The sequence below is a fragment of the Tympanuchus pallidicinctus genome, unplaced genomic scaffold (genome assembly GCF_026119805.1).
Source record: "Tympanuchus pallidicinctus isolate F22 unplaced genomic scaffold, pur_lepc_1.0 scaffold3, whole genome shotgun sequence".
NCBI lineage: Eukaryota > Metazoa > Chordata > Aves > Galliformes > Phasianidae > Tympanuchus > Tympanuchus pallidicinctus.
The window spans coordinates 80,464,299-80,476,746 of NW_026294747.1; the positions used below are offsets into that span (position 1 = coordinate 80,464,299).

General features: G+C 38.6%; 1 protein-coding gene across 3 annotated transcripts in view; it reads left to right on the top strand.

The window, feature by feature from the left end:
* The window catches only part of CDK14 (cyclin dependent kinase 14), a 306,835-nt gene that overhangs the window by 22,961 nt on the left and 271,426 nt on the right, over positions 1-12,448 (top strand). The window contains exon 1 of one of the 3 annotated variants that reach the window (XM_052696729.1): positions 4,858-4,943. The exons of 1 other annotated variant lie outside the window; for it this stretch is intronic. The gene's annotated coding sequence lies outside the window, so the exon portion shown is untranslated. Of the gene's footprint in view, positions 1-4,857; positions 4,944-8,638; positions 8,661-12,448 lie in introns of those variants that run through there. One more of the 3 variants, XM_052696730.1, reaches the window with a different exon arrangement.

The window sequence follows — 12,448 nt, forward strand, 5'->3', positions numbered from 1 at the left end:
GAAGCTCCTGTTCTGAGTGCACTACTTTAAATGTGGTATTCCAAAACAAGAAGTCAGCACAAGTGCTCTGTAGTGGCTTGCTCCAAAGCTTCAGGAGCAAAACTGCCTTGCTGGAAAAAGGCAAGCCTAGATTTCTGGACAAAAGATCTCAGACTGCTAAAAAAAGTGAGGAAAAAGCATTTTAGTTCCCTTTCATTTGTGAAGCAAAGCTACATTGTCAGGACATCCGTAGTTGTTTGCAGATCAGAAGAGAAACAGTTGACCCATTCATGTCTTCTAGCATAATGGTATCTCATATCTGTGCTCTCTTATCTGCCTGTTTTGTGGTTTTTTTTTTTTTTTTTTTTTTTTTTTTTTTTTTTTTGTGGACTTTAGTGTGCTGAATGATTTGCGTTCAAGACAAAATATTTGGGGAACACCAAGTCTTGCACACAGCTACTGATATAGAGACTGTGCTAAAGGGAAAAACACAATGTATCGTGATGGAATATCTGTCAGCAAAGAAGAAAGGAAGGAGTGTGGCTTCTCCCTTTCTTTTATTGGTACAAGGCTTGGGGGAAAAATATGGGGAAGGCCACAGTTTTCTTCAGACATCCACTGAAAGATCAAGATTCTTAAGAAGGTGGGTGGAGGGGTTGGTGGTGATCAAATTGGCAAATGGAAGGTCAAGAGAAATTTGGAGACAGTGAAACCAAAAATAAGAAATTATTATGCTGCTGTAGCATTTGGTCTCCAGAATCTCAGAAACAATGCAGGAGTTAGGAGGGAAGGGAGGGTTGTAAGTGTGGAATAACAGTATAGGTATGGGGAGCTACTGATTGTTTGGACTAGAAGTTTTTGGACTGGAAAAGACAACTTAATGGCCAATATGGAATTTGATAAAACTGGGAACTGCACTGGGGAAGAACACTGGGAATTATTTATTAATGTCCCAACAAAGAATTGGGGGTACTAAAATGACCTTCCATTAGCCAACGGAATTTAAAATGTGTGGAAAGAATACTTTCTATATAACACGTGACTAAGCTATGGAACTCACTGTCACAGAATGAGGAGACATTGAAGTTGAGGTAGGTTCAAAAATCAATTGAATGCTGTTTCCGTACTTGTTTGTGAAGGGCTGTCCAACCAAAGCTCCTTGAGCTATACCTTGAATGTTCTTGGTTGGACCAGGACTGGCAAGGCAGAGCTGCCTGGCTGGCTGGTATGCTTCACATGCTCAGTCCTCAAAGGCAGGAACCTGAGGTAGGAGGGCTTCTGGTTGGATCAGATGTGACTGTACTTTTGCAGAACATTTGGTATAAGCTGAAGAGATCCACTAAAAGGGAAATAAAAGGATACAGAGCAGAATTGTGGGAAACTTGACAGGTAGGAAACAGTGCTTAAGAAGTTGCCCGTGTTGTAAGAAACAATTAGTATCTCCACTTCAGATAATGCACTGGAATACAGGAATATGAAGTAATTTAAGCTGAAAATGCATAGCTGAGGATTGAACTTGGATTTGGCATAGCCTACTGAGACAGCAACTGTTTCTTTAATATAAGTCTTGCAGATGGAGTGAACCAAAATTTTATTACCCTGAGGTAAAAAAGTGGGAAAAGGAGAGGAGGTTGAGAATGGTTCTTTGCATGTGCACACATAAGGAGAAAATATCTTGAAGAGTGATTAAGCACTTGAGATATGTCATTTGATCAAGGAATAGAGTTTCTGACATGAAGCTCTAAATGTGGTATAATCACATCAGCACTCAAACTGCTAGGATGAATGACTCCTTGAATTGTTTTAATTTTGTCTGAGAGTCTTGTCATGTGGGAGCTCCAGCAGACAAGAGACAAATCTCTATTCCCAGTATTAGAAAGAAGAGCAAGAGTTCATGCTTTATATAGCATCTTATTTCAAATGCATTTTAATATTTAATATTAAAATAATATTAAAAGAAAAAATCCCATTAATTAATAAGAAACATTAACTGTATTTGAAGGACCTTTGCACCCAGAAAGAAATCTGAATTCTAAAACATGTACATATAATCAGAAATCCATGTGTTACAGATGTAGGTGAACCACTGTAGCATTTGTGCGTGATATTTGAAAGGAAATGAGTGTGAGATGTATGTTCTGACAGATTGCATATCCTAAATCTTCATTTGCAATGCTTGTTTTCATATTTCATATTTGTTGTCATCTTTGCAGTGTACTTTGGAACTGTATAGATATTACAGGTGTGAGCAGGCATCCTAATGAATTCCTGTCAAGTGTATGCAAAGATACTGAGGGGAGAAAGAACACCTTGGCTCTTGTAAATTAAATCTGAAAGAACGTGGAGCTTTTCTAATACAGCAGAAAGGCTGATTCGTCCTTAAAGATTGAAATAAAAGTTGAGAATTGTGTGAATGATTTCCAAATTCCTAAAAGGGGAGTCTGACTATCCCGGTAATGTAGAAAATGATCTTCCTAGATGAATTGCTTGAAAAGTGTATTGATTTTTAAAATGTGATGGGAGGAAGGTGTTAACTGACTTATTATGGCTAAGTTAGTATATGAATGTAGGCTGCAAGTGAGAACAGTTTTGATTGATTGACAACATTGTTTCCTTAGCAGATAAATAGGGATAAGGTCACTTCATCAATATAACTAGCAAGTGCTTTGGTGTATTTTTGGTGATTCAGGCAACAGAGTAGCGATATATCACTTGCCTGTTCTGATTTCCTACCAGTTGTGATCCTAAGAGCTCATCTCTGGTAGAATTACTGAGAGAAGGCAGTGAATTTAGATTTCTGAAAATTTTCTAGCTAAAAGTGCTTTGTGCAGAAGGATTTGATTTTTCTGTTTTATTTTCACCACTAGCTTCAGTATGCAGAAAACAAGAAATGTGTAGGACTGGAATGGAGATGTTACAAAATGAAGATTTTAAAGTGATACCTAAGATTACTCTTGAAGTATTTTACCATTTCTTTTCACATAGGTTTCAGGTAATATGGAAAAGTACCACTACTTCAAGATGTTTGTGAATATGTTTTGAAATACTTTTTTTTGTGTGTGTGTGTGGTTCTGTTTTGAGATTGATTGCTATCTTTCCAGGCTCTTTTTCTTCACAAAAAATCGTGAATTTTCTTGTCTAACAGTTTCATTATGATAATGTCTCCCTGCTTTTGTTTGTTTTCTCAATCAAAAGACAGAAGTAAATCTGGAGTTGCCATGCTTTAAAAATACAAGGTGAAACCAAAACTTGCAAAGATTTTGTGGAGCACACACAAATGAAGTGGATGGGTGCTCTTCTTTTTCTTTTTCTTTCTTCTCATTTAAGCACAAATACCTATTTTTTTAAAACTGGACAGGCAGATTGGAGCATTTCTCCATCAGTGGAAGGTATACAGGATGCAGTGATTATACACTTATGAGGGGAGTACAGCTGGGACAGAGGCTTGCTCAGATAATAAGTATGTCCTGAGATGTTTGTTTCTTTTTCTTCCTTCCCCTGGCTCTTCTGGGGTTTCATGAGCCATTTGAAAAGAGCTATACGTGCTTTGAAAGTAAAACTTTTGCTAAAGCACTTCTGCAAACTGCATAAATAAACTAGACTTGGCAGAAGAACTTCAGAGTAGGTTTATGGCTAGGGAGACTTACTGCCACTTTCTTCAGTTTTGGAGCACTAGCAAGACCCCTGTAGGATTTATGAATGCTTAATTTTTCTAAGACTGTACGTGTGTATAGATTGCTTTCATTACCATAGCGCATGGGAAGGAGCAGGAGCAAGACACTATCATTTACTTGTCCCCACCAGTGAGCAATGCTTTGAAGCATAAAGCAGATTCTCTTGTAGCTTTGCTCAGCATAGTAGAAAACAAATAAACAAAAGCCTTATTTCCAGCACAGAAGGCAAAAGGAAGTGGGAAATGGGTAATCAAAGGTGGTTGGCCTGGTGGTATTGCTGGAGGAAAGGGAGTGATTAGGACCATGTGGGAAAACTTGGATGCTGAGGCACTACCTGGATATGTGTATGGAGGCTTTTATTAGTGTCTGTGCAGGCTTTCTCTTTCTGAATGCATGGAGATGTCTGTGAGAAAATAAATCCTGCAACCTTTTGTAGCTTACCTGTGAAGCAAGGCAGCTCATGGGAGAGATGCCAGAGGTGTCAGTTCTGCTGTCCAAAGCAATTTCCTCTGAAGTGTTCACAAGAAGTGAGCACAACAGAACTGGTGTCACTCTATGAAAAAGAGTCACTCTGGAAAAAATGCTTTGATTCTGTTCTGAGAGTTGTGAGCCATTTATACATTGAATCTGTGCCATCTTTGGAGGCTAGAGAAAAAATATCTAGGGTATTTCATTAAGAAATGTGTAGTCAAGCAGGTACAAGTATGATTTTGCATTTTGGTACATGACCTTCTTTCCTAATCCAAAACCAGCTGGTGAAATCATTCAGATGGAGCTGTGCCCTATTTGAGGCTTGATGCTGAAGTGCATCCTGTGCTTTAGCAAGGCCACTCACTTCCTCCACCAGGCATTGCTACAATAAGTGATTTATGTTTTCACTAGATTTGCAGTCTCTTGCCCCCCAGCCTGTCCTCAGTTGTAAAGCTGTCACTAATTGGTCCAGAAAAGGATGTGCTGAAATGGCTTGCATCTACCAAAGTGGGGTGATTTCACTCAGGAGCCATCAGCGATGCCTCCACGGTGAATCTGCATCAGATCACAGGGGCTGGGGCCTGGAGAGTCAAACGTGTCTGATTACTGAAGCGGTGTCAGCAGCTGTGTGCTAAGCACCTGATAGGAACGCCTTGCAAGTGTACACAGCTGCAAACCTGGGCCCAATCTCAGCAGAGTAGGTGTAAATGGAATTAAGGGAAGCATGCATCCCTTCTCTAATAGCTGGCCAGCCGAGGCATAAGCATAGGTATGCAATAAACTTCTGGATAGAGCTGCAGAATGTAATTCTCTTCTAAGGTAACTGCTTTGAAGAATCTAAATGTGTGGAAATGAGTTCTGGGTTGTATGTATTCCGTTGCATCCCTAATCTATGTGGTGTTAGTTGTTGCCGTGCTTTGCAACACTCAACTAACTATAGGTAGTACTTTGTTTTTGTATTTCACTACTGCAATATTCATACGGTGTTGGAAGGTACTTTCTCCTGCTGACAAGTCTTTAATAGCAACCAGCTAACTAACGGGCTTTTTTGGCTGAGGTGGCAGAGGCTTTCAAACAGAAGCCCAGCCTCCAAACCTGGACAACAACTGCTCTGTCTGTGCCAAATACATCTTGTTTGTGCTTTTCTTCTCAAATGTGGTAATTGAAAGCTTCATCATGTGAAGGACTGCATTTATTTTACTCATGTTACTAATCTGTGCAATTTAACAGCAAGCAGGGACACAAACTTCATTAAGATCCAGATGAGAGAAAAAAAGAAATTGGCTGAGGTCCCTCTCATTCTAACAGTACTGAAAATAAGAAGTGGCACCAGGAAACACGAGTGTGTTCAGTTAAGATTACAAAAGCTGCTGTTTTTTGCTGATTCCTGCGTTTAACCTAGGTGGTGGTATAGCAGTGTGAGACATCTTCCAATTCTGTAGTTAGTATCCCTCAGTGCTTGTCTGCTTGTGCATTTAATTGGTTTTTTTGTTTGTTTGTTTTGTTTTGTTTGTTTGTCCATTTGTTCTGGAACTGAGGATAAAAATTAGTCCTTAACAAAGAAAAGTGCCCCTTGCCTGCAGCTGCCAGCACTGAGCTGCAGCAGGTGGGTGCCCTGCCTGTGACAGGGAAAGGGTGGTGAAGAAGCTGGTAGTGTTCAGGGCTTCACACATACATGGCTTCTGTGTGTTTTCAAGGCTTTCTTTTGATGCCAAGTGTTGTACATTCACTATAATCATAAGTGTTTGAATTGATCCTTAGAGCTTCAGTGTAACAGCTTTTATCAAATGGTTGAGGAAGAGGGCTGAAAAAAGCCAATAGTACTGGTAGATTTCAACAATGAAGTGTATCTAAACTAGTTCATTAAATTCTGGGGGGAAATAATTTTGCTTCCTTCAAGCAACATTTCTTGTTGCAAAAGTTACTATATAGTGAGATGGAAGATCAAAACCTATTTACAGCTGGTAACTACATGACATTTAAATAATATTGAGTATTCTTGGGTGTGATGGATCAGATAGTTTTCTTGCACTGCTGTTAGATTTGAGGATATGATTTCTTACCATACATTAGTGTAGAAAGCAGGTTATCATGGTTTAAGAAAGAGCTATAGAGAGCTGCACCTTTCTATGTTTTGCTCAAGTGAATTCATTTATTCTGGGGAACAGACTACACAGCCTCTAAGTAGAATATACACTGATTTACTGCTTATTCTTAAAAAGAGAAAATGATTTTTTGCAATGGTGAAAATAAAGGAGTACACATTCTAAATTTGATTTTGGGAGTATACAAAAGGCAAGGGTTACAGGTAGGGAAAGAGTTGTCTTATGCAGTAACTTATTTAAAAGGTGTACTCAGAGCAGTGTCTAAAATATAAATGATATTCTGCTTTGTTTAGCATAATGAAATGCTTTTTTTTTTCTTAATGGGGAGAAAGTACATGAGAATGCAATTAAAAGGCATGGAAGTAGTTATGAAAACTAGGATACTATAATTTGCTTTATGTTTATAAGTAGAGGAAACTGCTTTATCAGCAGGAAAAGAAAAAATGGTAAAGGCATGAAGAGGCCTGGAATGTTTCTTACATAAGGGCATTTTGTGAAAATATTGTTTAAGCAGTGACCATGTTCCTGCTAAGTTCAAACTCTTCTTTCCTACCTCTTCCTTTCCTCCCCCCCGCCCCTTTCATTCAGGTCTGCCTTTGAGATACAGTGTCCAGCTGCTGGAACACATCTGGCTTCAAGTTTTTGTAGTTGGTTATGAGAACTTGAAATGTATTAATTACCAGAACATATTTAGTGCCACAGTTACATAATACTGAAACGCTTGCAATCTGCATACATCTGTATTTCTTTTTCTTTTGTTTCAGATAGACGAGGCTGAGGTTTATTAGATTAGTATGTCTAGTGGTCATCATATGGCATGTGTTCTTTGAGGAAATTACTTAGCCCAAGCAGTTTAAAATTGCTAGCTCTGGAAGGCAAGTTTTTAGCTGTTGCATCTGATGTCAGTATCTGTGATATGGTTTCTTTGTGTGTTGAAGAATATGTTTGATTTGTTTGCTGTTTGTAGCAATTTTTCCAGTATAAAATCCCTTTAACTGTAAGAAGGGAGAGGAAATAGAGCTCTTTCCTGGGAATTAGTTTTTGGGAGGGATGTACATGTTTTAAAACTTAACAAACTACAACTTAAGGAATTAGTATATTTAAAAAGTTTTAGTACAGAAGATAGATACATTAGTCTGCATTTGTTGTCAGTACAGGTTATGCCAGTGAGCTGGGATGGTATTTGATGCGTGTCAGTAAGGAGCCAGTTTTGTGTCATTCAACACATTAGTGTAGGGTGACAAAATAAATCATGTAAAATGTATTTTTTTTCCTTCCTATAAAATTATTTTTCTAGTTGACAGAATAGAGCCATGAAACTAGATGTTGTGCATGTACTTGGCTGATTGAGTACATTAAATGTGAATTAAATCTTGTGACTAAAAAAGCTGGGAAATTTACCTTGTGTCCAAGATGCATTGATTTAATTAGGTAAGTATATTCTTTTGATGTTGGAAAGCCTGATATGCAGTTGGGTATGTTATACTGTGGGAGCTACCTTAAAAACAAAGAAATAAACAATAGGAATCTCCTGTTGAAAATGAATTCTTTAGTTTGTGCTTTGTAAAGTTGTTGTAGTCTCCAAGGCAGTTCTTTGTTCCCGCTTCTATCCTCTTTGGATATAAAATATTGTCTTGACAGTAATTTGTGGGCAGAAGGGCCATTTTGGTTCTGTATTTTTTTTTCTATATTCTGTTCTTGAGTGTGCATGTCTCAACTCCTCCCCCTAAAGCAAACAAACAAACAAACAAACAAAAAAACAAGCAAAACTTATTTATGGAGAATGTGTCCACTTGTAAAACACAGCTATTTGATATAACTGTTTTTGTCAGAATTAGTTGTATGCCATTTGATGATCACACTATGTTATTGTTTTTAATTAATACAGATGAAAAAGACCAGAAATTGTTTCAGCAGAGTTTGTTTGAGAAGGACATCAACAATGTATGATTGTGGGCTCTGCAAATTTCATAACATTTGGGCTGTCCTGGCCCAGGAGTGTGCCCTGAATTTGGCACTGACATAGCCAAGCGTACTTTGTTACTGGTCAGTTTAATGTTCAGTATTCCCTTGTTTTTGAAAAGGCTCAAATGAAATTTGTGTCAGATTTTACAAATTTTAGGATCCTCTCTTCGCGTTACGTTACATTACACATTTAAAGTATTAGATTCACAAAGACGGGTAGGTAATGAAGTCAGAAGAAAATTTGTTTTCTTCCTGTAGCAGAAATGCTAAGTCATGGCCTGAACCAATGATTGACCACCTGGTGAGAAGGCAGGGCCAACCCAGGGTAGCTCAGGTGTGTGCAATGCATCTGAATGACTGGAAGGGGTGCAGCAAGGATCCACCCCTTCCCAGACTCATGTAAGTGTTGGCAGTGGAGGCAAGGATATTTTGATGGAGATCCCTGCATATCTGAGGTCTTCTGAAGGTAAGCAGATTGTTTCTTTTATTTCCGTGCCAACAACTGTTGTATTTGAGCAAACCTTCACTGCTTCAGTCTGGGATCTGGCTGCTCTGCTGTTATTGCTGCACTTTCCATTGCATTACAATGGAAATTTCGGCATGGATAAAGACTGTGTGACTCTTAATCTGATTTCAAACAAACAGAAACAGTTATTCTAATGAAATAAAACTCACTTGTGGAATAATCTATGACTTATGCAAAGTTGGAGGATATTCAGTTCATTTGGAAGCAAGCAAATGAATTCTCTGTTTTGTTTGTGGTGTCGAAGGCTGTGACTTCTGCTACAGAAAGAATCTAAGAGAATTGCTGCTTCTATTAATTGTTGCCCAAACAGAATATTATTTTGTTATTACGAGTTGTCTTGAAGTCTTCGTATTCATTTTTAAAATTGTTCTTTTGGTATTTAGTACTAGAAAAGTCTTGTGGAAAATACTTCTGTATAAGAGGATCAAGTTCAGCCAACTGTGTTTGAACACTGTTTTGTGTGATGTGTGAAAGCAAAAGAGGTAGATCAATAGTGAGCAAACTGATTCCTATAAAATATTTTTACAAATACAGTTAAAGCGGGTATGGGATACATCATTCTCAGCTCCTATGTGAAGTGAGGAGGATTACTGCCCACACAGTAACTCTGAGAACCAGTTGTGTTGTAATCATTGCCTTCGTATCTATACAATGTGTAAGTGTAAATTGATAGTTTATCTACTAGATCACTCTTAAAACTGAAATTATTGCAGCTAGATAAAGCATTTTCAAATTGTGAAACAGATTGTGATTCATCTCTTTTTTTTCCTCCATGGTTTATTAGTTAGTGTAAAGGTGACCTATTCCTGTTATGTTGCCTGTTATGTTTAAGAGTTGGTTACTGCCTATCTCTCCTTACTACTGCAACCAACAAACCTTGTCTTCTTCCCAGCTTTGCTCTGCAATGGTAACAAGGAGCAGTTGGATTCTAAACTTTTCCAATTTTCATATTTGTACCAAAATCTTTAATTTCACCTGATGGCCACTCCGGATACTAAGTGAGAAAGAAGGGAACAGACTCTTTAGCTCAGTCTGTTGTCATAGGACAAGAGGAAATGGTTTCAAACCGGGAAGGAAGATTTAGACTGGGTATAAGGAGGAAGGTTTTACAGTAAGGGTGGTGAGGCACTGGCACAGGTTGCTCAGAGAGGTGGTGGGTGCCCCATCCCTGCAGACAGTTAAGATCACACTGGATGGGGCCCTGAGCAACCTGATCTAGCTGTAAGTGTCCCTGCTCATTGCAGGGGACTTGGACCAGGTGACCTTTAAAGATCCTTTCTGACTCAAATGATTCTATGATTCTATGCTGTGAAATTAGGATTAATGGGGATATGAAAGGCTATGCTGGTCCTCCTTCAGTCAGGCTCCTTGTTAAGCTGTTGGGCATGGCTTTTTTCTCTCTGATGAGAAGTCTCCCTCCATTTTATTTTTGGTACAAAGTATTTTGATGTGGCAAAATATAGTGTACTTGGAATTGTCAGTAATTATTTCTGCAAGGATATTTTAGGATACAGTAAGCCTAAAGGCTTTTGAAAAGTCTTAATTTTTAATAGTTGTGTCCCTCTCAAAGCATTGAGTGTCCTTAATGTATGCAAAATAAATTCAGAAGTATACTGGATAAAGAAAGAAAGTTTAGGAAAAGGAAATGGAAGTGTAAAAAACTGTCTTGGTTACTGTGACTGCATTGCATAACTGTGCAGCAGTCCTTCATAGTATCTTCTAATCTAAGTTCATTAACCCAACTAAAATATACCTTCTAACACAGTATTTGACAGTGTATTTTCAGGAACCTTGCTTTTGTTGATTTTTTTTTTTTTTTTTTTTTTCTGTTTTGACAAAATAATGCAGCATTCCTCCTCTGCCACCAGATGTTGTATCCACTGTGTAATGAAACAAGAGTGGGTTGAGATCTCCGCTCCAAGTGTTTATTAAATCATATTAGATAAGTGCAGAATGTGTTATTTAATATAAAATTTTTATTATATATCTGAAAAGGTGATATTTTATGTGAGTCTCCTTTTTCTGTTTCTGTCTCCCCTTCCTCTCATCCCCATACCAATCCTAATTCTCTCGCTTCCCTTTCAAAATACCCTTTGTTTTCCCCCTTCTCTCTGCACATCTGGTTGTCCTGTTCTCCCCGTTATCCCCTCCTGCTTGATGGTCTCATTTTTAAGGCTTTGTTCCACAAAGTACATAATTAGGCAGTAAGACATGACAGGACATGAATATTGTTGTATTAATTGAGTGAGGGGAGAGAGAAACTATAGAGAAACAAAACCAGCTGGTACTCAACAAGGATATAATTTGCAATTCATTTGGGAGAAAGCTCGTCCATGGGGTGGAATTTTCATTTAAAATGGCCAAACCCATGCAGCACCTGGATGCTACAGCTTCTCGCACAAGGCTTTAATTTGCAGAGGGGCTGAGATATTGCTGCAGCTCCTGCATGTCAGACCTGCCCTGCTCTGTGCTGCTGGCCTGGTGTGACCAGAGGGGCTCTGGAGCCAAAAACCTGTTAACTGCTAAACAGAGATAGATGGCTTTGGAAGCAAGGAGTGTTATGGTGCAACTTACATTCTGCTGACGAGCTGATGTTAATAATGACGTTCTGGTATTAGCCAAAGTGACTGCGATGTTTGTCTGGGTGGCAGTAATTGTAACAGCTATTTTCACTGAAAATGAGCAAAGAAAACAGTAGTGAGCAATTGGTGAGGGCCTGTCTGTATCAAGTATGTTCTGCCTGTGAGTCAGAGAGATATACAGCAGAACTGCAGTATGGCAGCAGTCATGGTGTCTCAGTAACTGAGGCACAGAGGAGAGTCCTTCCAAAATGGAGAAGTAAAAGCTATGGTGACTTCTGTGCAGGTAGGTTATGTCAGACCAACAATTTTTAAAACAAGCACTCTGAATTAATCTCAAACGTTATTTTCATAGGAATGCTTTGCATTTCAAATACTGAACTGAAGTGAACATACCCACGCATGTTTGAAGCAGCTCTGCTTTGGTACATGAACGCCACCGTCTATTAAACATGCAGTTTAACTTTATCCCACGTGTCTGCATAATAATACACTGCTGTCATTGCCTGGAATAGTACAAAACGTAAAGGATCAGAGATGTACTTTATGGCTGCTAATAAACTAGTGAACATTTGGTCTGCTTTCTCAGGCTTTCATATTCTCAGCTCATTACTGGCTTCCAAAAAAAGCTTTTGTGTTGGACTTCAGTGATTTGAGAAATACAGGGATGACATTCAAGAAATAAGAGATTTGGGGCACAGCAGTTTGCTTCCTGCTATTCAGTACATCTGTAAGTCTGAAACTTGAAAACATGCAGGTGATTGGGGCAGTTTCCAGTGAGTCATGGAATATCTTGTGTTGGAAGGGATCCGCAGGGATCGTTGAGTCTGGCTCCTGGCTATGAATTGGGAAGCAAATATTCAGCACTGTAAGCTAATTCTAAATGTAGTTTAATTACACGAATGCTGTGCAATGTGCGTAAGTATACATAACTTTTACAATGTAAATTAATGTGTTTGTACATGGTCAGCATAACTCTGGACTCTCACTGCTTACTGCTGTTTTGTATTAAAAATTATTATTATAAAATAAAAAACAACAAAGTTGTGGTGTTGTAGCATCAGAACCATAATAGGAACAAGATTCCTCTGGGCAGTCTTGCTGTTCAGAAGAAATTCCACATAAAACATTCCAGCTCCTTCTTAGTAA